Below are 12,117 nucleotides of genomic sequence, written 5' to 3' on the forward strand. Positions count from 1 at the left end.
TCCTCTGAACTTGTGCATTTATTTCTGCATATGATAATAAACACCATTTTGACTTTAATTATGCATTTTCTAACGCTACAGTTTTGTAACTCAAAATTAGTTTAAAATTGTCTTATATGAAGTAGGGTGTCAAAATACGTAGATATGCTCAGCCTCTGTAGAAAATAAAAATAGAAGATACTGAAAACAGTCAGGGTGTCAGGCAATTGACAGGAGTTAAAGTTTTAGCCCACACAGTCAGATATTTGTTCTTCTTCCCCTACATCTCTGCAATCTAAAAGTAACTCCAGTCTCATACATTAACTCTGCTCCTCTTTTATTTCCATTTTCTAGCATTTGAAACTCTTTGATTCTCAACCCCTGTAAAAAAATAGACTTTCATATTCAGTTAGATCTCAGTACATGAAAAGGAATGTCAGAATTATTTATGTATGTTAATGTGTCTTATGCAATTTTCCCCATGGTGTAGGTTTCCAAAAACTGCTAAATATTTCACAGTAGCAGATGTCATTGTACTACAGACAGATTGCGAATTATCAGAACAATTTCCATAATTTGCTCTGATAATATAATTTAGTTTCCAACGGCACTTGAGATAGAACTCTTTATATATTTTACACACTTCCAAAGTAAACATCTCGGCAAATTGAACTCATAATTCGTTTGACTTCTGATGAAAGATCATTGAATTAAAACAATAACTTTTTTCTCTCCACAAATGCTATCTGGAATTTTAAGTATTTCCAGCATTACCTTGTTTTAACTCAGCTTGCAAGCTTTTTCATCTACATACCCATTCCTCCACTGGGGAAAGCTCTCTGCCAATACGTGTCTACCTGCACCTACACTAACTTCTCAATTCACCACAATGCTTTGACTTCCTTTCCAATTGCAGCTTCCAGTCCATGTTTTGCTAGGTTCTTTCACAGTCTAATAAAACTGACCTTATCAGAATCAGGTTCAATATCACCAACATATATTGTGAAACTTGTTGTTTTGTGGCAGTAGTGCATGGCAATACATAGCAATAAACACTATAAATTACAAAAAATATAACTAAATTAAATGAGTGGTGCAAAAAGAGAGGGGGGAAATACTGAGGTAGTGTTCATGGGTTCAATGCCCATTCAGAAATCTGAGGGCAGAGGTGAAGAATCTGTTCCTGAAACATTGAGTGTGTGACCTCAAGCTCCTTTACCCCCTCCTTGATCCTAGATGATGGGGGCTTTAATGATGGATGCCTCAATTTTGAGGCATCACCTTTTGAAGGTGTCCCGGATGCTGGGGAACCCTAGTGCTCTGGATGGAACTGCCTGGGTTTACAATTTGCTGCATCTTTTTCTGATCCTGTGCAGTGGCCTCTCCATATCAGACGGTGATGCAACCAGTAAAAATGCTCTCCATGGTACAACTTTAGAAATTTGCGAGTGTCTTTAGTGACATATCAATTCTCCTCAAACTCCGAATGAAATATAGTCCCTGTCATACCTTCTTTGTAACTGTATCAATACGTTGGGCCCTGGATAGATCTTCAGAGATGTTGACATTCAGGAACTTTAATCTGCTCACCCTTTCCACTGCTGATCCCTCGACGAGGACTGGTGTATGTTCCCTCGACGAGGACTGGTGTATGTTCCCTCGATTCTCCCTTGCTGAAATCCACAAACAATTTCTCTGTCTTACTGACATTGAGTGCAAGGTTGTTGTTGCTGTGACACCATTCAGCCAGCTGATCTATCAAATCCTGATTCACAACTTTGAATCCTACTTGATCCTAAATCCAGTTGAATTATAATTGTTATCTCAAAAATACTTTTCCATTGATATTCCTTCTGCAGTTTTAGTCCCTTAAGCCAAGTGCAGAACAGACTTTATAATACTCTGTTAGCTTATCTTGCTTTTAAAGCAGTCAAAGGAATTTGGAAAATTTGCCTTTGCACCTTTTTTTCAAAATTAGTTTATGCTTTTTAAGTTAAAATGTGTATACTCTAATACCAACCTTACCCCCTAAAAGTTCCTATTTAGTAGGACAACATCAAATGCATTGACATAAATAGTTAATGTGTCCATAAACAATTCTTCCTCTTGCCAGAGACTATACTAGTTAGAAAGCATTGCACAATTAACTTCTCACTGATGGTGTTTTTTTCACTGTTGGAAATTCATTTGACATTTTACGCTAAAGAAAATTCTCTATTTCGCCCTACATTTTTGGCTTCTGAATGCACTCCCACTGTTTACAATTCCTACAGATGTGTGGTCACACAGAGCTATTACTCAGAGTTAATCCCTTTTCAAATTTCAGTTCCTCCACAGTCAATGGTTCACAATCTCATAAGTTCTCCATAAAATGAGCCTGTAGTATGTTGAATAGTGGGCGAACAAGTAGTCTTTGGGGTACTGCAAGTCTGTCTCTGCTGTTGCTTTCCACACGCTTGAGTGCTCGGTGGTGGGTACTAATGCTTTTTTTTTGCTGGTGGGGGGAGGGGGGATTGTTGGTTGCTACCGCTTACATGTGGGAGGGAGGGGGACTTTGGGGTTCTAACATTTAACTGTCATTCATTCTTTGGGGGCACTCCTCTGTTTTTGTGGATGTCTGCGAAGAAAAAGTATTTCAGGATCTACATTATATACCGGGGTGGCCAACCTTTTACATTCCATGTGTCAATTTTTTCACGCATGAGTTCAGATGCACCATATAACTTTTGTACCCCTATTCAATTCTTGAAAAAAAATGTTAATATGGAACTCGTGCGTGAAAAAAATCGTTTCTGAACTTGTGCATGAAAAAAATTGACGCATGGAATGTAAAAGGTTGGCCACCCCTGTTGTATACATTTCTCTAACATTAAATGTACCTTTGAAACCTTTGAAATGTTTAATGGTCCTTCAAATCTATTATTTAACATTTGTTAGAAATATATTTTGAACTGTAAGTAAGATGAGAAGAGCTGTGATTTAGCATCCTGGTTAGATAATGTTATTTATTTATTTAGCGATACAGCATGTAATAGGCCCTTCAGGCCCTTTGAGCCATGCCACCTGCAATCCCTAGCTTAATCATATCCTAGTTACGGGACAATGTACATTGAGCAATCAGCCTATTAACCAGTACGTCTTTGGAATCTGGGAGGAAACTGGAGCACCCGGAGGAAACCCACATATTCCACTGGGAGGCATACAGAATCTTACAGAGGACGCTGGGATCGAACCCTGAACTCCAATGACCCAAGCTGTAATAGCATCATGCTAACCACTATGCTACCATGGCCCCCTAGATCCATGCTTTTTATTGCTATGAACAAAATTAATTATTCTTGTAGCATCATTTTGATTCAATTGAAGACCCATTCTCAGAAAGCTGGTTCTAGTTTTCCAATAATTGCAAACAGAAATTGTGCCTTATGTAAAACCTGTATTAACTTGACAGGACTGATTTTCTTAAACACAAGAGATTCTACAGATGCCGAAAAGCTTGAGGAATGTACACACAATTCTGGAGAAACGCAGCAAGTCGAGACCCATCACCACGACTGGAAAGGAAGGGATCAGATGCCAGAATAAGAAGTTGGAGGAGGAGGAGGAGGAGGAGTACAAGCAGGCAGGTGACAGCTGAAAGTGGAAGATGAGTGGGTGGGGGATGAAGTAAGAAGCTGAGAGGTGATAGGTAGAAGAGCTAAAGGGCTGAAGAAGGAATTTTATAGGAGAGAACAGTGATCCATGGAACAAAGGGAAAGAGGTGGAAAACCAAAGGGAGGTGGTGGGCTGTTGAGAAGATGAGAAAGAGAGAGAAACTAGAATGGGGAATGGAAAAAAGAAAGGAAGAGGAAGGGAAATAACTACCAGAAGCTGGAGAAAATGATATTCATGCCATCTGTTTGAAGACTATCCAGAATATGATATCCCAGGGACGTGGCCTGGAAGACGAGTGTGCCTTCAGGGTTCGGCAATTTCGTGGTTCTTGGGAAGTGCTGATTCTAGGCTGGTGCCCCTGACTGAAGCGTCACGGGAGTACACGGAACATCATGAGCAGCGGGTTAGCTGCCGGGGTGGTGTGTCTGGAGAGCTGTGCCTTTCTGGTGCCGACTCTCTAGCTGCAGAGCTCAGAAAAAGCAACACAACAGACTTTTAACGTCATAAATCAGCGAGTTGTTTGTTATGTCTCCCCTCCCGCTGTGAAACGGGGACACCTTTTTTCCCTTAATAGTGAGAGAGAGAGAGCCTGTGGTATGTCGAATTACCAGGTGAATTAGTTTTTGGGGCACTGCAAGTCTGTGTCTGTATTGATGCTTTGCTGCATGCTTGAGTGCTCTGTGGAGGGCATTGATGCTTTTTTGCTGCTGGGGATGGGGGTGAATATTTATTGCTATGCTGTTGTTTGTGTATGGGAGGATGAGTTGGGCTTCTAACATTTAACTGTCATTCATTCTTTGGGGCATTCCTCTATTTTCGTGGATGTTTGCGAAGAAAAAGAATTTCAGGATGTATATTGCATACATTTCTCTGACATTAAATGTACCTATTGAAACCTATTGAAGGTGTTACTGTTCAAGCCGGAGTTTGGCTTCATCGTGGCAGTAGAGGAGTCCGTATGCAGATATGTCAGAACAAGAGAGGGAAGTTGAATTGAAATGGACAGTCATCCAGAGGTCTTATCTTGAGCAGTGGACAGAGTGAAGGTGCCTGATGAAGCAATCCCCCAATCTATGTCGGGTCTCACTGACGTGGAGGAGGCTACACCGGGAACACAGAGTACAGGATATGATCACAATAGATGAGATGTTTCCTCAGCTGGAAGAACTGCTTCGGAGCCCTGAATGGTGGTGAGGGAGGAGGTGGAGGAGCTGTTGTAGTACTCATTTTCCAGTATGAGTACTGCCACTACTACTACTGATCTTTTTAGCTTATTACTTGGAGGATCATTTGCTTCGCTTCTGGTTCTGTGGATTCTGAGGTAACTGATGAGGCCAATCGGGGAACCACAAACCCGTCCTCCACTGGGCAAGGGGTAAGTGATGGAATGGACGCAAGGGTAGTTTGTGAGGATGTGTGCTCCTCTTTCACCAGTGGTTCTCCTATTGCCTAGCCTGAGGTTGTCAGCGCCCGTTCTCAAATTCAGGTAGTTCCTGAAAGTCAGTTAAGGATCTTGCATTTCTTTAAGAGGGGTTTGAGCACATTCCTGAACTTATTTTCCTGGTTACCTGATAATCCCCTCTCATGATGAACCCAAAATAAACAGCTAGTCGTGCAGTCAGTGTTCTGCACAATATAACTAGAGCCTCAATGTAAGGGATGATGACCTAAGAGAAAACAATAGCATTAGTTCTCTCATCCTTACTGTGAATTTGGAGGACTTAGAGGAGGCAATATGCTTCTACTGCTTTGAGATGACTCATGAGTGATCTCCATTTCAGAAGCATATAAGAGGACTGAGCTCATTGGGGCACTGAGAAATTGAATCATATCTAAACATTTTTATGTCTATCTAAGTGCACTCGATGGTTATTATTTAACAACAGCTTCATGACCTTCTGTTTGAACAAACCAATCAAGGCAAATTTGTAAATTGATTCCAAAACTATCTTGTTCATTGGAGGCAGAGAATGACTGCCATGGTTTATTTTTGTCATTGGAAGGTTGGAATTGCTGCTGGGACCAGGCTGTTTGCTAGATGCATTAATGCATTAGACGTGACGTTAGGTAGGAGGTATGATTAGTAACATTTCATGTGGTATCGCTGACAGGAGAATAGTTTTGGGCTACGTGAAGATGTTAATCTGTTGATAAAATGTGCAAAAGAAATGGCAGATAGAATTTAATACTGATGCGAGTGAATTAATTTTGGCTGAACTAACAAGAGTATTACATACACGTGGTTTTACATATTTGTAAACTTAACAATGGCAGTACCCTAGGTGTGTTGAGGATTGGAGACCTGGGTGTAAATATTTGATTCCTGAAGTAGTGAAGTAAACATATACGACTAAGTCATGAAGAGGACAAATGGGATACTATCTTTCATTAAAAGGGCATAGAATATAAGAGCTGGGTGGTAGTTAAAACATTTGTTAGGCATCAGGTGGACTATTATCAATAAATCTGGTTGCCATACTATAGGAAGAATACGATTGCACTGGAGATGGTGTAGTGGAGCATGGAGAGCGTATACCTGGGATGGAGTATTTCACATCTGAGGAGAGAATGAATAAGTTGGGTTTGTTTTCCTTGAAGAGGAAGCTGTGGGAGGACCTGATTGAGGTACTTGATATTACAACAGTATCACAAGCTGGAGGTTTTGGGTATGGGAGAAAACTTTAGAGGGAAACTGAGGGAGATTTTATTTATAGAGAATAGAGAATAGATTAGAGAATAGAGAATAGTACAGCACAGTACAGGCCCTTCGGCCCACAATGTTGTGCCAACCCTTAAACCCTGCTTCCCATATAAGCCCCCACCTTAAATTCCTCCATATACCTGTCTAGTAGTCTCTTAAATTTCACTAGTGTATCTGCCGCCACCACTGACTCAGGCAGGGCATTCCACACACCAACCACTCTCTGAGTAAAAAACCTTCCTCTAATATCTCCCTTGAAATTCCCACCCTTTACCTTAAAGCCATGTCCTCTTGTATTGAGCAGTGGTGCCCTGGGGAAGAGGTGCTGGCTGTCCACTCTACCTATTACTCTTAATATCTTGTATACTTCTATCATGTCTCCTCTCATCCTCCTTCTCTCCAAAGACTAAAGCCCTAGCTCCCTTATTCTCTGATCATAATGCATAGTCTCTAAACCAGACAGCATCCTGGTAAATATCCTCTGTACCCTTTCCAATGCTTCCACATCCTTCCTATAGTGAGGCAACCAGAACTGGACACAGTACTCCAAGTGTGGCCTAACCAGAGTTTTATAGAGCTGCATCATTACCCCGCAACTCTAAAACTCTATCCCTTGACTTATGAAAGCTAACTTCCATAATCTTTCTTAACTACCCTATTTACCTGTGAGGCAACTTTCAGGGATCTGTGGACATGTACCCCCAGATCCCTCTGCTCCTCCACACTACTAAGTATCCTGCCATTTACTTTGTACTCTGCCTTGGAGTTTGTCCTTCCAAAGTGTACCACCTCACACTTCTCCGGGTTGAACTCTATCTGCCACTTCTCAGGCCACTTCTGCATCCTATCAATGTCTCTCTGCAATCTTCGACAATCCTCTACACTATCTACAACACCACCAACCTTTGTGTCGCCTGCAAACTTGCCAACCCACCCTTTTACCCCTACATCCAGGTCGTTAATAAAAATCATGAAAAGTAGAGGTCCCAGAACCGATCGGGACACCACTAGTTACAACCCTCCAATCCAAATGTACTCCCTCCACTACGACCCTCTGCAGGCAAGCTAATTCTGAATCCACCTGGCCAAATTTCCCTGGATCCCATGCCTTCTGACTTTCTGAATAAGCCTACCGTGTGGAACCTTGTCAAATGCCTTACTAAAATCCATATAGATCACATCCACAGCACTACCGTCATCTATATGCCTGGTCACCTCCTCAATCAGGCTTGTTAGACATGATCTGCCCTTCACAAAGCCATGCTGTCTGTCTCTGATCAGACCATGATTCTGGAAATGCCCATAGATCCTATCTCTAAGAATCTTTTCCAACAGCTTTCCCACCACAGATGTAAGGTTCACTGGTCTTTTATTACCCGAACTATCCCTACTAACTTTTTTGAACAAGGGGACAACATTCGCCTCCCTCCAATCCTCCGGTACCATTCCCATGGACAACGAGGACAAAGATCCTAGCCAGAGGCTCAGCAATCTCTTCCCTCACCTCATGCAGCAGCCTCGGGAATATTCCATCAGGCCCCGGGGACTTACACGTCCTAATGTATTTTAACAACTCCAATACCTCCTCTCCCTTAATATCAACATGCTCCAGAACATCAACCTCACTCATATTGTCCTCATCATCATCAAGTTCCCTCTCATTGGTGAACACCGAAGAGAAATATTCATTGAGGACCTCGCTCACTTCCACAGCCCCCAGGCACATCTTCCCACCTTTATCTCTAATCGGTCCTACCTTCACTCCTGTCATTCTTTTGTTCTTCACATAATTGAAGAATGCCTTGGGGTTTTCCTTTACCCTACTCGCCAAGGCCTTCTCATGCCCTCTTCTTGCTCTCCTCAGCCCCTTCTTAAGCTCCTTTCTTGCTACCCTATATTCCTCAATAGACCCATCTGATCCTTGCTTCCCAAACCTCATGTATGCTGCCTTCTTCCACCTGACTAGATTTTCCATCTCGCTTGTCACCCATGGTTCCTTCACCCTACCATTCTTTATCTTCCTCACTGGGACAAATTTATCCCTAACATCCTGCAAGAGATCTCTAAACATCGACCACATGTCCATAGTACATTTCCCTGCAAAAACATCATCCCAATTCACACCCGCAAGTTCTAGCTTTATAGCCTCATAATTTGTCCTTCCCCAATTAAAAATTTTCCTGTCCTCTCTGATTCTATCCTTTTCTATGATAATGCTAAAGGCCAGGGAGTGGTGGTCACTGTCCTCCAGATGCTCACCCACTGAGAGATCTGTGACCTGTCACGGTTCATTACCTAATACTAGATCTAGTATGGCATTCCCCCTAGTCAGCTTGTCAACATACTGTGACAGGAATCCGTCCTGGACACACTTAACAAACTCTGCCCCCTCTGAACCATTGGAACTAATCAGGTGCCAATCAATATTAGGGAAGTTAAAGTCACCCATGATAACAACCATGTTATTTCTGAATCTTTCCAAAATCTGCCTCCCAATCTGCTCCTTGGTATCTCTGCTGCTACCAGGGGGCCTATAGAATACCCCCACTAGAGTAACTGCTCCCTTTCTGTTCCTGACTTCTACCCATACTGACTCAAAAGAGAATCCTGCTACATTACACACCCTTTCTGTAGCTGTAATAGTATCCCTGACCAGTAATGCCACCCCTCTTCCCCTTCCCCCCTCCTCACTGTCCTTTTTAATGCACTGAAATCCAGGAATATTGAGAATCCATTCCTGCCCTGGTGCCAGCCAAGTCTCTGTAATGGCCACTACATCATAATTCCATGTATGTATCCAAGCTCTCAGTTCATCAACTTTGTTCCTGATGCTTCTTGCATTGAAGTACACTCACTTTAGCCCTTCTACCTCACTATCCTTATTCTGCTTCTCTTTCCTCTAACACTCTCTATATGTTAGAACTGGCTTTACTCCATACACTTCTTCCACTGCTCTATTGCTCCGGGTCCCATCCCCCTTGCAAATTAGTTTACTCAGAGAATGGTTAGAATCTGGAAAGGCAGCCTGAGTAAATGATATAAGTCGTAGATATCCTTCGAGGTCGAGGATGATGGTCTTCATTCTGTTGATCTACCTATGGGCTCTCAAGTGGCTTATGAATCCAATCTTGGCTTTGAAAGTTCTTCCGCATTCAGGACAAGTAGTTCCAGATGGCAGATTGGGCTTTGGTTGTCGCTGCCTCTCTTTCCATTTTCTTCTCTTTTCTTCTAATTCTGCACATCTGTTGGCTTCGAAAGTTTCTGTTCCTTCCCGAATGTAGTACATAGACAATCACTCAAATTGCTAAAACATGGAAAACTATGCACTAAGTGAAGGTGGACAGGATGAGTGTAGATGGATAATTCATGGTCTGCATGGACTTTGAGAGCTGAGGAGCCCGTTTCTGAGCTGTATGACTACATGATTCAAAATTCAAAGTTTGAAGTTCAAAGTAATTTGATTATCAGGGTACATATATGTCACCATATACAACCCTGAGTTTGATTTTCTTACGAGCGTACTCAATAAATCCATAATAGAATAATAACTATAACAGAATCAACAAAAGACTGTCTCAACTTGGGTGTTCAACCAGTGTACAAAGGACAGCAAACTGTGCAAATACAAAAAGAATTAATAACAATAAATAAGCAATAAGTACCAGGACCATGAGGTGAAGAGTCCTTGAAAGTGAATCCATTGGTTGTGGGAATATTTCAATGATGCAACAAGTGAAGGTGAGTGAAGTGAGCCACTTTGGTTCAGGAGCCTGATGGTTGAGGGGCGATAACTGTTTATGAATTTGGTTGTGTGAGTCCTGAGACTCCTGTACCCTTTTCCTGATGGCAGCAGTGAGAAGAGAGCATATCCTGAGTGGTGGGGATCCCTGATGATGATGATGATGATGATGATGATGCTTTCCTGCGACAGTACTCTGTGTAGATGTGCTCAATGGTGGGGAGGGCTTTACCCACAATAGACTGGGCTGAATTCCCTAGTTTTTGTAGATTTTCCATTCAAGGGCATTGGTGTTTCATACCAGGCTGTGATGCAGCCACTCAATGTGCTCTCCACTATACACCTATAGAAGTTTGTCAAAGGTTTAAATGTCATGCTGTTTCTTCACAAACTTGTAACGAAGTAGAGAATGCTGCCGTGCTTTCTTTATAGTTGCAATTACATACTGTGCCCAGAACAGGTCCTCTGAAATAATAACACCAAGGAATTTAAAGTTGCTTACCCTCTCCACCTCTGATCCTTCGATGAGGAATGACTCATGGAGCTCTGGTTTCCTTCTCCTGAAATCAATAATGAGCTCCTTGGTCTTACTGACACTGACTAAGAGGATGTTGTTATGGCATCACTCAACTCCCTCCTGTATGCTGATTTGTCACCATCTTTGACTTGGCCTATGACATTGGTGTCATCAGCGAACTTGAATATGCTTTGGAGCTGAGCTTAGCCACATAGTCATAAATGTAAAGCAAATTAGAGCAGGGCACAGAGCACACAGCCTTCTGGTGCACTTATGCTGATGAAGATCATGGAGGAGATGTTGTTTCCAATCCGAACTGACAGGGTTCTGCAAGTGAGGAAATCAAGGATCCAATTGCACAAGGAGGTATTGAAGCCTATTAATTAGTCTTCGGGGGATGATGGCATTGAATACTGTGATGCAGTCGATAAAGAGCATCCTGATGTATGCACCTTTACCGTCCAGATATTGCAGGGTTGAGCGAAGAGCCAACGAGATGGTATCTGCAGTGGAGCTGTTAATCCAGTAGGCAAATTGGAATGGATCCAAGTCATTTTTCAGGCAGCTCTGTATGTTATTTAAATTTGTGTTCCCAGTTATGTGTCCAGATTAATATTGATTCAAGATAAGTATTGACACCCATTTGTCCACTGGCTTCATACATCATCCCATGCCCATACCAGTGATACTAAAAGTCTGCTGAAACAGAAAAATCCCGAAATACTCAGAAGTCTGGCATCATGTAGGAAGGAGGAGTTGTTAACATTTCAGTTAAGGACCTGTCAAGTGTATCCAGCCCTTTACATTTTATTTAGTGCACCAGCATCCACAGTGTATTAGGCACCAATATAATTCCCATAAAATTAAACTGTTCCCTTTAATAATTTGGATATTCTGCATATAAAGAGAAGAAATGTAACTTTGGGTCAGCAAGCTTCTCTGTAAGTACAGAAATGAACTGTAGCCTGTTATGAAGCTTCACTGGCTGAGAAAGGTATTAATCTGTGAAGACTGAACCAAATCCAATTTGTTCTCTGTGGAGTCTGTGTACCATTCTTTTGCTTGATTTGGTTTGTCATGCTGTCAGTTACACTTATCTTACTGTTTCCAGGGTTTGTGTTCTATCTTTCCTAAAACCACAAATCATAAAACCTTTCAATGCTTTATCACTTTCAGAGGAAGTGTGCTTTGGACATTAGTGCTTTTTTTTCTAATATAACTTGAGTATTCATTTTGACCTGTGTTCTTGCATTATGTACAGTTGATGGGGAAGGTATATTTTCTCAGCAGTCTTTAGTGCTGAATGGATCATAGTGCAAAAAGATGTTGTGTTATTCGGGGCTTTGGAAATGAATGGAAGTTTTAATCATAGGTCAGAAATAACCAAAGAGAAAAAAGTTAGCAATCCATAAGCATAACAACATTTTCTGAAGAATAGTTGGGAAAAAAAACGAAAAAAAAAATTGTTTCCAACCAATACAGACAAAATGCTAGAGGAACTCAGCAGGCCGGGCAGCATCTATGGAA

The sequence above is a fragment of the Mobula hypostoma genome, chromosome 3, assembly GCF_963921235.1.
Source record: "Mobula hypostoma chromosome 3, sMobHyp1.1, whole genome shotgun sequence".
Lineage (NCBI taxonomy): Eukaryota > Metazoa > Chordata > Chondrichthyes > Myliobatiformes > Myliobatidae > Mobula > Mobula hypostoma.